We start from the raw sequence: 19,023 nt of genomic DNA, 5'->3' as shown, positions 1-19,023 counted from the left end.
CAGTATTAAAAACCATGAATCACAGATCTAAGAAATCCACAAGGGTTTTGTTGCTCATGCTGATGCCTCTACTTGCCAAGCACAAGAGAAAGGTCCTTGTTTGCCCCTATGCCTCCTTGACAGAGCTGGGAGTTCTGTTAATGCTGCTGAAGAATCACATGAGCACATCCAAGGCACACACTCCTTGCAGGTAAGCTGGTCTGTTCTTGTGTGTTTCCAATCCACAGTGGGCTCTCAGCTGCTTCTAGGCTAGCGGCAGGATTTATTTCTTAAGCCATCAGTATACCTAGCTTTTTTTTTTTTTTTAATTTTTTAAAATTTATTTTTGAGAGAGAGAGAGAGAGACTGACTGAGCACAAGCAGGGTAGGGGCAGAGAAAGAGGGAGACACAGGATCCAAAGCAGGCCCCAGGCTCTGAGCTGTCAGCACAGAGCCCAAGGCAGGGTTCGAACTCATGAACCATGAGATCATGACCTGAGCCAAAGTCGGCTGTTCAACTGACTGAACCATCCAGGCGCCCCCAGTATACCCAGCTTTAAATGATACATGAAACCATACATACATTAGATGTTTCCTGGGGACAGAGGAGTAGCAACCCTGAGACAGATGTGTCATTTGTCTCTGGGCTGTTATTCTCTGTTATCCCTCCTGAGCTGGGGTATGGAAGTGGTGGGGGTGGCATTCTACTTTGGATTAAATATTCTATTAATTATGGGAAATTGAGCATAGAGGAGGGCTTTGGGAAAAACACAAGATGTAAGTATTCCTCAAGTCAGACCAAGGGGATTGAATTGAATTTCAAGCAGCAGAATCTTTCCAACTAAAAACACTCATAAATTAAATGCTGATGATTCTTAAGAGTATAGAGATATGTGAACTGAATACTGACATCGCAAATGAATCTGCAATAAAGAATTTTAAAGAACCAAGCATTTTTTAAAATGTTTAGACTGGATGCTTCTATTTATACATCGGTTATTTCTTGGATTGGCTTTGGATAAAATATTGCTATGGCACATTTACCTAGTACAAGTGCACAAACATTTATATTACTTATTTTCTTTTAATATGCTTCAAAATTTTAGGCAAAAGGATAAAAATGACTAGGAAATTTTGCCAAGAAATATATATGCAGTAAGCATTCTATAGATTTTTGGGTAACTTTTCAGTTTCTTAGCCTCTCCTCAGAAATACTAAGAAAAGGATGCTTACAAAATATTATATGTCACTCTTCACAAATATTCTATTAAAAAACAACCAATACCAGAGAAACTTTTAGGGTACTGAAGCACTTTAGGTACTTGAGGCACTAGGAAGATTGCCATGCATGTTATTTTGTTATCAAATATTTTTCTTTCTTTATTTAAAAACATAATTTATCTCTCTCTGCTGATTCTGTAGTCTGTTGGAGATTTTTCTGGGTGAGGTTTAGCTGACCCTCCCACTGATGTGGAAATGTTTTGATTATACATATTGATTTGTGGAGAAGTGGTGAATAAAAAGGGTGGGAGTACGTGTGGGTAGTGCCTAAATGTATTCTGAGAACAAGTGGTAACAAAGAAGTGTTATAAAGGATAGGGAGGGGATTTAAGATCTGCTGAATGCCTACAGTGAACCAAGAATGCACCATTTTGTAAAAATCATCTTATTTATTGCATTGATTTATTACCTCCCAACAGGCTTAGTACTATTAATCAGCTCTTCCTACTGTCTTCCCCTTTCCAGTAACAGCATCTCCATCCTTCTTGCTGTTCAGGCCAAAACTCTGGGATCACCCTTTACTTTTCCTCTCTCTGTAAGTCAGTGATTTTGTTGGCTGGTCCTTTGAAACTTACCTGAACCCAGCCACTTCTCAACGCTTCCTCCCCTAATACTCTTTTCCAGGCCACCATCACTTTTTTTTCCCCCCTAGATTACAGATTCCTGATTGGTCCCCCTGTGTCCACTGTTGGACTCTCACAGTCTAGCTTCCACATAGCCAGAGTGATTCTTTGGACAATTCAGATCATGTCAATCCTCTGTTCTAAACTTTGTAATGGATCCCCATGATGAAAAGGCCCTGTAGGATCTAGTCCTGCCTCCTTTTCCCCTTCCTACAGATCTCTGAGCTCATCTCCCACTATCCTCACCCCTTGCTGTACACTATATCCTTGCTAAGCACGTTCTACTGCAGTGTCTTGAGCTTCTGGTTCCCACTGTTTGGAAAGCTGTTCTTCATATATCCACATGGTTCCCTCCCTCCCTTAAGATGTTACATTATCAGACAGGCCTTCTCTATGCATTCTATAAAAATGGTCCTTCTCATCATTCTCTACTTGCCTATCTTGCTTTATTTTTGTATATTATTCACTGCCACCTAACATTTTCTATATTCATGTGTTTATTTTCTGCTTTCCAGCATTGCAAAGGAAAGCTCATGGAGTGCACAGGGATTCATTGGTCCCTAACCCTTTGAGCAAAGCCAGGAACATGGTAGGCATTCAGCCAGTGTTTGTTGAATAAGTTAATGAATATCCCTATTCCCATGTAACAAGTAAGAAACAAAAGTAATTTACTCCAGGTCACCTTGAAAGTGGCAGAGCTGAGATTCACAATTTCACAAACTCCCTGTGCTTTTCTGCCTATATTAGACTATCTGTGAATGTTTTAAGGTAATCTTAAACCATCTGAAAAAATATCATTTCTGATGTCCCAGGGAAATAGAGATATGAGGATTACATATCTGAGGTGGCTGGATATCTTGTTTTCCCTAGTAGCTTCATTGGTTTTCCTTTCTTCGCCTCCATTAGACTACTAACAGGCAGTGTTTCTGCTAATCCTTTTTTTGTTGTTGTTGTTGTTTTTTTTGTTTTTTTTTTTAGCTCTGTGTATAGATACGTCACACAAACAATGAAAAGTGTACCTATCTGACCAGATGCTTGGTGTTGTAATTAAAACAACTGAGTTGATCTTGAACCCTTAGTATTAGCTACATAATCATAATTCTATACCTTAGTAATTAATTAACTCACATAAATTACTGTAATTAGTATGACTTTTACAAGCCAAAACATATTTTGAAAATGTCTCATCTAAATAAACCTATTATCTATAAATTCTCTGCCATGTAAGCAAATTCAGAGTTGAGAGTTTTCTACCTTACAGAAGTATATTTTAATTGTCATTATATTTTTGCATACCTCTGCCTGTTAGCACTAGTTGTACTACTGTTGTGTGGGGCCCTAGACAACTCTCTTACATGCTCTGCAACTCAGATTCTCAGCTGTACGAGGAGAGGGAGGGGCACCAAGTGCTCTTTGTGCGGGTCAGTAAACTAGTGTCTCAGCTCCAAACCCAGTCTCTTGTGCTTGCCCTGTGATATGGGCCTGGGACCATGCAGACCACGTCTTCCTTTGCCACAGCCTGTTGAGCTCTGCTAATATGAGTTCCAGAGGGAGGCTAGGATGTGAGAAGGGGAAAGGCCTTGCTCCCTTCCTGTTTGCTTGCTGCTCCTGTCAGTTGCATCTCAGCCATGGTTCTTCTCAATAGCTTTTTGAAGTTGGTTCAAGCCTCATAGGCCCCACTCAGAAGTCTGGTTCCCAGCTTCAGCAGTTACCTCTTAGGAAATTCTAGATTCTCTTCCCTTTGCTTCTCCTGGCCCAGGGTTTACACTTGCTTCCTGTAATTACTACCTGTGTTGCCTCAGTGCCCCCGTTCTATTTTTTCAGGTCTCTATCATCTGTATACTCAATCTCCTGCATTAAACTCTGGGCATAGCTAGTTGGTTTCTCTTTTCCTGATGAATCCTGACAAGTCCTCACTTGTGGGTCCCTTCTCATTGTAAACTTTGATGGTTCTCTGAAACCAGTGAAGCCATGTCATCTGGAAATAAGATCCAACCTGTATCCTCCTGTTATGACTGGGACAACAGGGGATGTCAATGGCAGCTGTGATGCCATGCCAAGTTCCATTCCTACTTATGGAAGGAATTGACATTTTTAAAAAGTGATGGGAGTTTGAGCCAGTAGATTAGAACAAGAGGCTTGGGGGAAGGGAGTAAGTTAGGCCTAGAACTACTAGAGAGGCATGGGCTATACTTGGACTTGTGTCTTCTGATTTCCAGTCACATGATCTTTCCAAAATATGAGCACTATCCTACAAAGAAGTGACTGCCTTGAAGTGTGAGAAGTTTCCTATGATCTGAAATGTTTGGGTTGAATGATTATCTGCCAGAGCTGCTGTGGAAAAAATTTCTTTTCCTAAAGTTTGGATATCCTCCAATTGTGTGGGTCTGTCATTTTCCTATATATTACTTTATTAATTCACTAGGATTAGCACCTCAATTTAGTCTTTTTTTGTTTTTTGTTTTTGAATTTTTATTTATTTTGAGAGAGTGTGGGGAGGGGTGCACAAGTGGGAGAGGAGCAGAGAAAGGGAGACAGAGAGAATCCCAAGCAGGCTCTGCAGTGCCAGCACAGATCTTGATATGGGGCTCCATGCCATGAACCATGAGATCATGACCTTAGCCAAAACCAAAAGTCAGACACTGAACCTACTGAGCCACCCAGGTGCCCCCCCTGACCCTTTTTTAAAGTTTAGGACAAGGAACTAATACTGATTCCAAATGAATCAGACATTTTTAGTAGAGGCAGCCCAACTTTCTCAAAAGGTAAAGACAAGATAAATTTATAGATTTTCAAATATCCTTTTAAGTTTACACAGGCAATTCTTCTAAAGTAAAATTTTAAAACATATCATTATCATACCTGCTAATCATAAAAATTTTTTCAAGAGCTATGAGGTTTAAAGATAAACTCAGGAAGTCTCCTGGGTATAGAAAAAAAAAGTGTTTCTAAATCTTTAGACCACAAACTTTCAGGTCAAAGGACGCTGAAAATGGTGAATTCCAAAGTCTGTGTCTAAGTGACAGACACAGCTCACCTCAGAGGAACCCACTTCCTTTCTTTTCTCTTACTGCTGTTTCTTAACCCTCTGTTTTGCTTGTCCCTCTCATGCCCAGCCTGTGCTTAATTTACAGCGACCCTACTATCCTTCCCATATATCAGAAGCTTCTTGGGGGAGCCTGGGTGGCTCCCTTGGTTGAGTTTCTGACTCCTAATTTCAGCTCAGATCATGATCCCAGGGTCATGGATGGAGCCCCAAGTCGGACTCTGTGCTGGCAATGTGGAGCCTACTTAAGATTCCCTCTCTTTCTCTCTCTGTCTCTGTCTCTCTCTCCCTAAGCTCCTTTCCCCTACTCACCCTGTCTCTTGCTCTCTCAAAAAAAAAAAAAAAAAGAAAAAGGAAAAAAAAAAGAAAAAAAAAAGAAAGAAAAGAAAAGAAAAGAAAAGAAAAGAAAAAAGAAAAAAGGAGCTTCTTGATCCCACCTGAAAGCTCAGGTGGCCTGAGCATCTGTGGCCTGAAGCATCTGAATTTGGCAAGAGAGATTTCAGAACTTTACCTAATGCCTCTGGAATGTTAATCTACATTTGAATCGCCTGGAAATATTGTTGAAATGCAGATTCTGGGTGTGCCTGGGTGGCTCAGTCCTTAAGTGTCTGATTCTAGATTTCAGCTCAGGTCAGGATCTCACTGTGTCTGAGATCCAGCCGCACATCAGGCTCTGAGCTGACAGTGTGGAGCCTGCTTGGGATTCTCTTCCCCCCACCCTCTCTGCCACTCCCTCACTTGTGTGCACACTCTTTCTCAAAATTAATAAATAAACATTTAAAAAATGCAGATGCTGCTTCAATAGGCTGGGAGTAGAGCCCATGATTCTGCATTTTATACTACCAGGGATGTCTGTGCTACTGGTCCTAGCATTGCATTTTGAGAAGCAAATCTCTGACCAACACTTTGGCATTAAGTATCAATTAATTTACTTTTGTTGTGGCTTGGTTTTGACCTTGTACCATCCAAAATGTCTTTTGCTAACTATAAAAAAAGTTTTAAAATTCCATATCTGTATTTTAGTCTCCATTTTTATTCACATAACTTTCTAGAATTGACATGATTCTATGAAGTAATTTCAGTTTCATGGACATTTGAGGAGTTTAAAATTTTTTCATTTTGGGATTATTTATTTTTAATCCCAGCAATACTAGAATGTGAAAAGAAATTACTTGCATGGAATAAAATTGATAGTATATTTTACTATCAATAGTTCAATAAATCTTCCCCCCTCAAAGAAAAAGCAAACAAATCAAATTCTTTGATCACAATGTTATAAAATTGGAAGTTAACAAAACCATACCTTAAAAAATGTATCCATTAGGGCTTTTTAACTATATTCTCCTAGATGAAATTGAAGATGAAATCAAATTTGAAATTTTAGCTCATGTAAAATAAACAGCAATAAGTGTAGAGTAAATTCTTTATCAACACCAATGAGATAAAACCAGATTACTCAGAGGAAAGTTTACAGTCTTACATGCTTTCCATTAGGAAAAAGAAAAGGAAAGGAAAGGAAAGGAAAGGAAAGGAAAGGAAAGAAAAGAAAAGAAAAGAAAAGGAGAAAAAATGGACTGTTTACCTCAAGAAGCTAGATAAGAGACATAAAAATGGACCCAAAGAAAGTAGAATTAAAAACCTAAAAAAAAAAAAAAAAGAAAAAAAAAGGAAAAAAGAAATAGTCAAAGAGAACATACAAAAACTAGATTTGGTCAGTAAAATTAAGAATTCTAGGGGTGCCTGGGTGGCTCAGTCAGTTAAGTGTCTGACTCTTGATTTTGGCTCAGGTCATGATCTCAAAGTTTTGTGAGTTTGAGCCCAGCATCAGTCTCTATGCTGATGGTGCAGAGCCTGCTTGGGATTCTCTCTCTCCCTCTCTCTCTCTGCCTCTCCCCTACTTGTGCTCTCTCTCTCAAAATAAATAAATAAACTTAAAAAAAAAAGGAGTTTTAAAGTAACAGTATGGTTCATGCCCCTCAGGGCTTGGGGTCCATCAGGGCTTTATCCTGCCCAGGTACCACTCACTCTCTGTTCATGGCTGCAGATAGAAAAAGAGTAATGTTGGCCAATGGCTTCACTCATCTAAGAGACAATTTTTCTTATTTGGATAGCACCCATCTGTCTTACAGGTCTGTTCTGAGTATAAAGCCATATGATGGATATTAACATGCTTCATAAATTAAACATTAATAAGTAAGTACATGTAAGGTTTTACTACAATTACTAGAAGTAGATGAAAGGAAGAAGACATGAAAAGAAGGAATAACTTAGAGAAGCTCATTCCATGGATAGACACAACAATACTTCTGGTTTAATAAACTGCTGGGGGAAGAAGTCCAAAGCCTCTAGTACATGTCTTGCATATTCTATGCCCTTAATCATTATTTATTACCATCTCTTCCACAGTAACTCCTGCATCAAGGAAAAACAAGTGAAAATGCACTCCTTATTCCTAGTAATCCAAACTTAGACAATTCTCAGTAATACTACAGTGAAGGTACCAGATTTTTGCAAGTTACCTTGGGTGTCTGCTATCATCTACTCAAATTCTATTAGTCTACTGAGGTCATTCAATGAGCAAAGCACAGGTTATGGCTACGGGGGACACAAGGATGAATAAACCTGGTCTGACATCCCAAGCAGCTTTTTATCTCCTAACAGAGACAACATGTACACAAAGACATCTAATAGCAGGTATAATGTAGTAGGAGACAGGAAAACAGAAATCCTGAGACGGTGTGATTTCTTTTGGGCTGTGGTAGGTGGAAGAGACATGGGGAAAATTTCCCTAAAAGATGCAGAGGCATTAGGGCTTTGAAAGATAGAAAGAGTTTGATGATGCAGGGTCAGAAGTAAAGAAATCAAGTGAGTGAAGAGGGTGAGGTAGGAGACCGTGGAGCATGTATGAGAAGCATGCAGCTTACCTGCACACTTAGGTTTTACTCCATCATAGGTTAGGAAATAAATACAAATTGAGTTTATTAATTATATTTTTCTAAATAAAAAATACAATAAAAGAAACCGTTATTACACTGTTTTCTTAAAATGGTCAAACTAATTACTATAAGCATAAAAGCATTTCATTTACATGTTTCATTAGTCCTGGCATCCATAAAAATGTGAAGCCTCCAGTATGCCCATCCTGTGCAGGCAAGTATTATTTCATTTTCCTTTGCAACAAAAGTAAAAACAGGTCATTCTATTTCCATCTCTGCTGCAAAAACAAGCAGTCACTAAATGCAACTGCTATGTTGCATGCCTAAGATCTTGGATTCAAGTTCTATTTACGGGGTCCTGTTGCAACGATGAATGGAATTAAGTACATATATCTGGGTCCACAGGGGGTGGAACATGCTCAAAAAATATCTGGGATCTAAAATAAAAAGGAATTCCGAAAGAAATCAAGAAGTGGCCTAGAGAAAATAATAATACTTTCTGACTCATGTGTATACACAAGATTGCCTTTCACTGTCTGCACGGTGAGACTACAGTGGTGTACAAGATCCCTAAAGGGCTGGCTGCAGGGGCTCATTTATGCAATTTTAAACAAGAACTAGAACCAATACTTTATGACACTAGCTAAAAGAGCTGTTTGAGAAACCACTAAGAGGTACACAGTTAAATTCAAATTAATTGGCAAGCAAAGAAATTTAGGGAACAGCATGAGGAGGTCTGTAATTCTCTGGGAAAAATAATGATTCTGCTGGCAAGTAAATTCTTTCCATTGAGATCAGTTTTCATAGGACAATTAACACTTTCTGGTTAATGGAGTGATGTGTACACTGTTCCCCTTGATCCCCACTCTTGGACCCTTTCAGAGAGCATTAGTCCTACTAAATATTGTATATGTATATGTATACATGTACACATAAAACATATGCTCACCTGAGCAAGATTCAGTGTGTGGTTGTAAATCATATAAGGAAAAATGTACTGGGTTGGACATCAAGAGACCTGGGATGTGGTCACAGTTCATCCACTTAACTAGGTGGCTGACTTGTGCAATTTAAATTCATTGCCTGGTCCATTGTCTTCTTCTCAATGAATTCAAGAAGATGGTATTCACCAAATTGGAGTATATAAGAAAACACATTGAAATATGGGAGAAAATATAAAAACTTCATAGTTTTTAATTAGAATTTTTGTGTATTCTCAAGTATGTAAGTACCTTTGTGGGCAAACAATTATGCTTGTGTGCAGACAGGTGCATGATAAAGCTATTTTATTTTATTTTTTTGCCAATAAGGGTCAAGAAACGCTGACAAACTCTGCTCTAGATGACCTCTAAGCACTTTCTGGTCTTAAATATCTGTGATCTGAGTGGTTCAGCTTTTACATTTGCTTCAAGGTCTGTGTATACGGATTGAAGAACTACTGGGGCTCCAGAGCTTCACTGTGACTTCCTGTCAACTAGATTACTGGGTGTCTCCCTAGATCTCAAGAACTCGGTCTACACTCCCTCTTTGTATCACCCCCAAACTCCCATAACAGTGTCCACAGACATCAGGCACAGAAATGTAGCTTGGTCAGAAGAAAGAATCTCTGTTTCAAAAAACATTTATCTGCTTTGAAAAGAGAATCAAGAGAAAGTAGTTTTTGATCCTCACATACAAATAGATGTTTTTCTAGACTTATTAGTGGCAGGTCCATTTTCTTCTAATATTTAAATTTTCTTATTCAAGAGTATCTTCACCTATAGTCTCTGTTACTGATAACATTATTCAGTAGTTCTTTTTTCATTAAAAGTTGATGAAGCCCTCAGACACAAAAGCAGAAAAACAAACGTCTGTCACAAGGAGCACGATTTTCTTTGACATTAAATGCAGACTTGAGGGGTTTCTAAGAGTGAAGAATATTGCATTTTTGGACAGGAAATATTGATTATATTATCAGAACAGAGAAAGAGAGTGAGAGAGAGAAAAAATGTGTCTTGCTCTCAGATGGTACTCTGAGGGGCTTTAAAGTTGATGGGTTATTTTTCCATGCCATACCTTTATTTGTTTTTGATCTAGTAAAAAGAGACATTTCTGACAGGTTTCCTACCACCACTGCTGAATGTGAACCTGGAACTGAGAAGTCAAAGATTTAACGAAATGGAAAACTCCTTCAGGGAATATGAAAGATTCCAAGTTTCCAAAGAGTACGATTACTGTCTAGTTCACCATATTTGGCAACACCACAGTTGGCAGATTAATCATGAGTCTGTGGAATACAAGGACATCAATACAGAAAACAGCACGAATCTACGTTCTTATTTCTGTTTTTTTCCAATGCAGTATAGGCATGCATTTAAGAGTTACTTCCTGTCTATGTTGCAAGGTTTATAAATTTCCATTTAAAACAAAAATATCCTTCAAAATGTAGCAAATTAAACTGAGGTCTGGAGAAGAAGAAAAACACTTTTTCACTTATATCTCTGGCATTCCATCTCAAGCATTGGTGTTCATCAAGCTTACCCTCTTTTCAGTTTTCATTTCCTTCCTTGGAATCAGCTAGCACATTTGCACCAAAGTCACTTATCTCTAATGAACAATGTCACTCAAGATTTCCATGTCCAGTTGCCCACTATACCCTTCTATGTAGTTTCCACATTTCTGTAGCATCTAGGAGACTTTTGAATGAAGTAATTTTTGTTTGTCTCTTTCTGTTGCATGTATATTCCCCATTTTGGTGAAATGAACCATTGATCCAGTTGATTTAGGGACTTGGAGTTATCCTTGACTCTTCTTTCTCCTTCACCTACATGTTACATATTTGTGCCATCTATTTTGTGACAATTTTCTACATGCCTATGAAGAAAATGGGTTTTGTAAAAGAACTTTCTTTTTTTTCCCCTATGCCTCCTGGGGTCATGAGGAGACATTAAACATTGACTGAAAACATTTACAGTGAAGAAAGCAGGGGTAAATTTGTCCACTATTCAAGTTACATGTGCAAGGTTGTTTGAATATTGAAATGATGAGCTATTCAGTTCAAGAAAGTGCAGCTGTGAGTTAATGAGTTATTATGCGAGGAGATGCACTTTACACCTGTGTTTATTGAGATGGCAACATTGCGTGTTTGCCCTTGGTTCAGTGTGGTTAACTAAGCCCCTTGAGAATTTTGGGTGCCTATTACTACAGTTTGAATGCCTAATATTCTGAGCCTCCAGGTTTTATTTTTTGGCTTGGAAAACACTCATTTGTTTTTAGTGCACCTCATTTGTTAGTGAATTGTTGGCTAATTAAATGGATTCATGTGGTTCTGTCAATATGAAAGCATGAGCAGTTTTAAGCAAAGAGATGTCAGCTAATGACATGTCCTTAGAAGCAAAAACTGGCCAGATATGTTTCAAGAAACAATTCACACCAAGTCCCCTCCCAGTGATTTGTTTTATTTACTGAGATCCAGAAATATATTTTCCACCAATTCATGCAATGCATCACTGGCAAGCCAAATGGAACACATCCACCTCTAAGCTAAAGCCTTCTTAAGAGTTTCAGACAAATTTTTGCCAAGCTGAGAGAGGATGGAGGTAAGAAGTAATGAGCCAACTTACTTAGATCAAGTAAAGTCTCAACACGTCCAGTAACAGTCACTTCATTTGGTAATCTTTCTTCCTTGTCTATTGTAAATGAGAAAGACTTTCCCAAGTTCTCCTTTTCCTGACTACTTACCCTATAAAAGCCTTTCAAGAACTGACCTGACAGATAAGCAGAACCTTAGCTTCCAAGCTTCAACTTTTCCTTATCATGACGATGTAATTAGGCCCTTGTCATTTGAGACCAACAAGAGAACATGCCTGGGTGATGGGCTTGAGATGAATTAACTGTTTATGTTGTGCCTGATGTTTTTGTGTGTTGAGTGCTGCCTTCAGACATCCTGGTTAATCCCTTCGTAAATGTGCCAGAGCATCATTTGTTTTCACCCTTCTACATTTAAAAAGTTTTTCAGAGTTTCTTACTCTCTAAAATCAGACTGCAAAGCCCAATAGCATTACTTAGTAATCAGGAGTTGTTTTTTTTTTCTTTCAGATTTTTACATGTTTTTTTTTTGTTTGTTTTTTGTTTTTTTTTGTAGATGGAGATGATTCTAAGGTGAGTAAACAGCAAACTATACCGTTTAACTTTTTGTATGAGAAAATGAGGTGTGCCAGTGGCCTTCCTCCCCCTCCTTTGCCTTCAGTGGATATAAAATATGCCTTAGGAATCTAAAAATGGAACCTGCTTTTATTACAGCAGTGCCTGGAAGCAGAGAAATCATTAGACATGGTGTCAATGTTGCCATTAGAAATCATACTCTTCGTGTGTTTAATGACAGTCCCTGTAAGTTTGCTTCTGGCAAAAACCTGACCCCCAAAGCCTCAGCTGGGAAACAGATTATAAAAATGAATTCTCAAACAACCTGTCCAGCTGTGCTTTTTGGTTATCTTTATAAACTGAAAAGCAGCTTCCATCACAGGATTCAATTCCATTAGAGATTATGCTATAAATAATACTGCCAAATTATTTTCAATATTCAATTTAAAATAATGGCTCAGTAACCTAATGACTTTTAGAAAATAGAACTCTACACAAGAAAAATTCTACCTGATCAGAAATTAGGTATGCATGTGTACCGGGTACCTCATAGAGAGAACACCTTGGGGTCATGTATTTACTCAAAAGCCACATTTTGTACCTGTACAATGTCTTTCCATTACAAAATAATAAAATCCTTTTACTTTAGCAGTAAAGAAAATTGAGATACCAGTGGATAGGATGACTTATCCTAATCCCTCAGCAAGTGAGCCAAAGAGCCAGAAACCAGAGACATATCCCTAAGTGGCTGATTTTGTAAGTTGAGTGGGCACATCCATATACATTCTCTTCTTTCTATGCTCTCCTGGCTTGAAAGAACTCCCTAAAGTCCATTTCTATCTACATACTCTCATCCTCTAGGAAGACTTCTTCCTTGCATTTGACATTTTGCCCAGTCTTCCCAAATAAAAGTTTTCTCAAACTACACTTGTATATTTCCAACAGCAGAGAACCAAACTTCTGGCTAACAGAAATCAGAACATTCATTTGCATGTCTAAAAGCCACTTGTTTCTATAAAACTAAGTTCTTCTATATGACTATTGAACATTTGCAGGTGCAATTTCCAAGTGACTGAGATGAGGCGGCTGCAAATGTGGCCCTTGAAGTAAAAGATAATCAAAATAAATCAAATGATCATCATCAAATTAGTAACAACTGAAAGTGAAAGCAGAAGATGTGGTAATGAGCAAGCTCCCCTCACACTGGAGTGTTCATAATGAATCTTATAAGAAGCTGAATCGAAAATGATAATGAACACTGTGCAAACTGTCTTTAAAAGCTTGATCCTTTTTGTTTGCCTATGACTGTGCATCTGGCATAAGAGGGTCCCAAGTGTCCTAGCCTAGAGGCTGCGCTGTCTTTGAGTCTCTTTCCCTTCTGATCTGTCACCAAGTTATTCAGTTTCTTTTGTGGAAATACATCATGGATAATTCCTTCCCTTGTACCATTTAGGTTTCTTTGTTTGCAAGCAATAAACACTGATTCTGGCTACTGTCATCAGAAAAGAATTTATTGGAGGGAAGAGTGATAGCTCTGAGAAAAAATGTACAAAGGCAGCCCCAGGAATCTTTGTCAGGAATAAATAGGGGGTTTCAACAGGGCTTTGCTGTTGGAAAGAACAGGTGCCAACAATCATACATCCTTCTATCTCCCTTAAAGGATCACATCCTAGGCAGAGAGTGTCTGATTGACCTTGCTTCAGATGTCCCTATTCTCTTTGGTAGGGGAGGCTGGGACACTTTGATCAACAAGATGGTATCTGAGGAAGGAGGGGTAGTTTTCTAAGCAACAACAGGATGCTATTACCAGTGAAGAGGAGAATGGGTGATGGGTAGCCCAAATCAATGTATGTCTATTATATTCCTCTCAACTAGGCTCTTGTTTCCTCAGGTCTATGTATCTGTATTTTAACTTAATAGTGAAGCAAATGAAATTTCTGATTAGTGTGATTTCTGATATATTCTTTAGTTGATGTATAAATCTGCTCTGGAGTATACTGACCAGTGGACATATATAATCTTTAAGAATGTTATCAGGCACAGGTCACTCATTACCTTATAAAGCAATCTGTTATTCAGATTTTGGAAATTTTTCCTCTTGTTGAGCTAAAATCATTCATTCAATTGCTGAAAAGATAGTGAGTGCCCAGAAGGCTTCAGTCATACTTTTGGTGCTAATACAGCCCTCACAGATCTGACAGTCTGATGTAACTTTGGCCTATCAATCCTAATTCTACCCATCAGCTCTAGTTCTAGATTTCAGAACTACAGGGAATAGATTGAATAGCCTATGAAGTCTAGATGCACATAAACAAACAGTAGCCAGTTAAAAACTATAATGGAAGAAGTTTTGATTCATCCGCATACCCTCCAATATAAGATAGTTTAAAAAGTACTTAAGAAGAAATTTGTAGTTGGAGTGTGACGACAACTATAAAAATTTACTAAGGATCATAAAAGATGACTTGAATAAATGGAGAGACGTAACATATTCCTGGGTGGGAAGACTCAGCATTGTAAAAACACCACTTCTCAAATTAATCTAAAAATTTAATGCAACCACAATCATAATCCCAAAGTTATTTTCTGCTTGAAACTTAACAGTTACTTTCAAGTCCATCTGGAATAATAAAGATGTGAGTATAGCAAAGAAGCTCTCGGAAATGAGGAAAGGGGGTGAGGGATGGAGCTACTAGATAGTAAAATGAACAATGAATCTGTAAAGGGTAAATTTTTTAAGTTTCTGTTTTTACGTTTATTTTGAGAGAGCGTGCGCGTGCGAGAGAGAGAGAGAGAGAGAGAGAGAGAGCTTGCACCACTGGGGGAGGGGCAGAGAGAAGGAGACACAAAATCCCAAGCAGGCTTCAGGCCATCAGCACAGAGCCCAATTCAGGGCTTGAACTCACGAACTGTGAGATAATAACCTGAGCCAAGATCTAGAGTTGGACGCTTACCTGACTGAGTCACCCAGGCACCCCTGAAATTATCAAAACAGTGAAGACCAAAATCTCAGTGGTACAATAGAAAGCCCAGAACCTGCATACATATTTATGTAACTACAGACATGGACATTATATCATAAATACATAGGTTACACTTGAAGGGTGTTAGGGTGAATGGATAACCTTCTAGGAAGATGATCAAGTCCCTACTATATCCTGTACTACATATCAAAACAAATTTCAGTTGGATTCCAATGCAAAAATAAAATTATTAAAAGAAAGTACATATTATCATTAGTAAACACTTGGGCTTTCCATGCAAAAATTAATAAAATCTTAGGCTTTCTAAGGAGGAGATAAAATTAACCACATAAACTTAAAAATGTCCATACTATCTTTTTCCTTTACTAAGCAAACAAAATATAACATATTTAAAAGATAAAACCACAAATTGGAGAATATTTATAGCTTATGTGATAGTCAAAAGGTTAATTTTTTAAAGAAATAAAAAGCTTCTAAAATTCAATGTGACAACCATAAGCATCTCAGTAGGAAAAAGGACTAAGGGCAGAAATAGGTAGTTCACCAAAGGAGAAATATAAACTGCCCATGACATGAAACTAAAATGCTTTCTTGGGTACAAATATAATAAATGTAAATCACAATGAAATGGAGGCTGATTATCAAATTAGCAAGGATGGGTAAGATTTCGTATGGTAAAGATGTAAGTAAATGAGGTCTCTTTCATTGTTTGTGGAAGTATAAAGGGTTACAAAATTTCTGGAAGATAATTTGGATGAATTTTTCCAAGACATTAAGATTTTGGCCTTCCTTTTAACCCAGTAATAGAAATGAATACATCAGTCTATAAGGATGATCATGGCAATCATATGTATAATACTGAAAAGTATAAACAATCAAAAGGAGGGGAGAATAACTATGGCAAGTTGATAGGATATCCTATTAAGCATCCATTAAATAATAGAGAAGAATGTCATGAAAAATAGTCACTATAAATTCTTGAGTGTAAAAAGCAAGTTACTTCAAACTTAAAAAGTATAATTATATTATGCATGAATGTATATATTTAATTAAATGTATGTATATGCATATAATTAGATGCATATAATTAGATGTATATTAACCAATAGTTATTGAGTAAGAAAACAGGTAATTCAAATATCATGTCCTTCTGTGAATCTATACTTTCTAAATTTTCTATAATGTTTATGTATTAATTAGGTAGAAAAACAGACATACTTTGTTTAAAGTAACAGAAATCCTTTTTTCAAATGAAATCTTATGTGAAAACCCAATTGATGGAACCAATAAAAGGGATAGTGTAGGGATGGCAAGCCTAGCACCCTGCTCACTTGGTGGGCATCCTTGAGCACCACTTTGAAATGTCAGGGTTGGGGGTATTCTGCTGAGAAACCAGTGCATGTAAGCACCATCCCTAGGACCTACATGATGGGTTGTTCATGAATGCAGACAAGGCCCCAGGATTGCTGGTTACCTCCATGGTTATTCATCAACTGTTTATAATAGCTTATTCCACTTAGTTCCTTATATTTGTTGTCACATATCCATTTGTTATACACTTTTTAGAAAGTTTTCTAGATTTTAGCTTTGCAATATCTTAGTTTACTTGTGGATTAGAACTAAAAGAATTGTATCATTACCAGAAATAACATTAGATAATTATGTTTTTATTATTATTATTTTAATGTTTATTTATTTTTGAGAGAGAGAGAGAGACAGACAAAGCATGAGCAGGGGAGAGGTAGAGAGAGAAGGAGACACAGAATCTGAAGCAGGCTTCAGGCTCCAAGCTGTCAGCACAGAGCCTGGAGTGGGCTCGAACTCACGAACTATGAGATCATGACCTGAGCCAAAGTCAGACACCTAACTGATTGAGCCACCCGGTGCCCACCCTTAGATAATTATAATTTGATGCCACTCTCTCAGATTTTCTTTGAAGTTGATCTGAGAAATTACTACATAAAGAATACATGTTCATCTTCCCTAAACTATTATTAAAAATATTGTCCCCTATGGTGTTCAAAGGTCCCTTATACAGGGATACATGTGATAAATTCTCCTAAAATTTTAGTACTGGAAAAAAGTTTGCCCATTTTTACAAATAAATATGATTTCCTTTTATAATGTTGTATTATTCCTGTATAACTCATCATCTTTCCCTTTTGGCTTTGGCTGCCAGAAGGCTCAGAGTTATTATTTATTGCCAAACCACAGCAATGAACAGCTGTCTAATTTTGCAGAAAAACTCTATCCCAAAGCACTTGAGTATTTACTCTCAACTAAATGGTCCCATGATATGCATGGCTCATGTTATGAACTGTCTCAAATCCAATCTGGAAACAGGCAAGGATTAAATAATAAACAAACAAACAAACAAACAAACAAACAGACAGACACATTAGTAATTTAGACTAACCGGGCTTGGTATTTGGCAGTAGAAAATGCTTACACCTAGAGTTTGGTTTGTATCAAATACTTGTTAGGCACATTGCTTAATCTGGAGTACTTCTCTGACGTGCGTGTGTTCTTGGGTGCAGCTGTGGACATTTGGGTCTTTCCACTACCATGGCCCACACATACATTCACCCATCCCATGAGGTGGTCTGTGTGGCATCCAATAAGGATATCAGGTAGAAAAGGGTGGCAAAAGAGAAATGGACAGGTAAACCAGCAATCTGTACAAGGACTATAATCTTTTAAGTAGTTACTAGAACAAGATCTTGCTGAAATGGATCAGAAACTAGAAAGACAATTTTCACACATAAAAACAAACAATTTTTAGGTATTGGTGTGTGTGTTTATTACAATGTTCAAAAGTAGACTTAAAAATAGCAGGTGAGTTAAGAGATTTCTTTACCTTTCTAGAAGGTCAAATATGTATTCTTATTGTTAACCTTGCTTACCTTTTACAACATGTTGAGTAGTGAAAAGGGCATAGAAACTGGAGAAAAGGGAACCAGAATTATTTTGAATGGCTGATGTAAATTTTTTACCTTCATTATTTTAAGGGACACAATTGATCTTTTTCTCTGGAATGAATAAGCTCTTTAGCAACCTCCCTACCAACAGTGGAAGGCACTAACATAACATTGTGTTGTGATGATTTGGATATAAGGGCCGGTAGGGTGGACTCTGGTAATGTAGCCTTGGTATATAGTACCCTAAGAACTGGCAGGGTGGCTGTCTGCATCAGCAACAGACACCTTCAAAGTTGTGGGGAATAGCTTGGCCCCTGTGACTCTGCAGTAAGTTGGGTCAGCTGTCCAGAACAACAGGTTATCATTACAAGAAAGATGTGCCAAGCATTTCACAGGGGAGCCAAAACCAATCTATGACCAAGTGGACCAGGCAGGCTCCTGAGACACCAAATATCTTCCTTCTCATGAGGGCTTGCCTGATATTCCACAGATGGAATTTCATTCAAGATAGCAACGCTTCATGCCCAAGAGCCTAACTGTGGAATCAAATCTCCTAGTTTTAAATCTCAGCTCCATCACTTACTGTTGGCTGAGTGGCCTGGGTGTAGGCCCTAACTTTGAGTCCTGTGAATGAGCAAGGATGTGCATGAAAGGCAGTTAGCTAGCACTTGGCTCATGGTACACCTTCAGTATATGTCAACTTTTATTATTATTTAGACTTAAACTACCACCTAATAAAATGCAAATAGCCAGAGAGGCATACCTTGTTACCAGCGAATACTTGGAGTGGGGTGAAGAATCTCACCACTTGAATGTCAATTAAGATGACAACAGTAGGGAACAGCAAGGGATCAAGGGCTGAAACCTGGGAGAAGCAGGGAACTAGGCCAAAGGAGAGAAACAGCTTTGACATTTTGCTCAGAGCCACAGCGATTCTTCTACACGGAAAGGCACCCAATGGTTGCAGCTATCCAAGTGCAAATCCTTGCTGTTGCAGAAAGGCAATCTAATTGCCGAATCCAGATCACAGGATCCATGGCCCTTGGGACATTAGGGGCTGCCCCTTTCTCTATTAACTGCTCTGCCTCAGAGGATTCTATATATAAACTTTCTATGGTAAGAGATATTAAATTG

The 19,023-nt window shown here is 38.0% G+C and overlaps 1 protein-coding gene across 19 annotated transcripts in view; it reads right to left on the bottom strand.

Moving 5' to 3' along the window:
* The window catches only part of SLC9A9 (solute carrier family 9 member A9), a 766,376-nt gene that overhangs the window by 348,498 nt on the left and 398,855 nt on the right, over positions 1 to 19,023 (bottom strand). The gene's annotated exons all lie outside the window — the stretch shown is intronic.

The sequence above is a fragment of the Panthera leo genome, chromosome C2 (genome assembly GCF_018350215.1).
Source record: "Panthera leo isolate Ple1 chromosome C2, P.leo_Ple1_pat1.1, whole genome shotgun sequence".
Classification (NCBI taxonomy): domain Eukaryota; kingdom Metazoa; phylum Chordata; class Mammalia; order Carnivora; family Felidae; genus Panthera; species Panthera leo.
The sequence above is the reverse complement of the archived record's forward strand: the minus strand, read 5'-3'. Positions and strand labels throughout refer to the sequence as shown.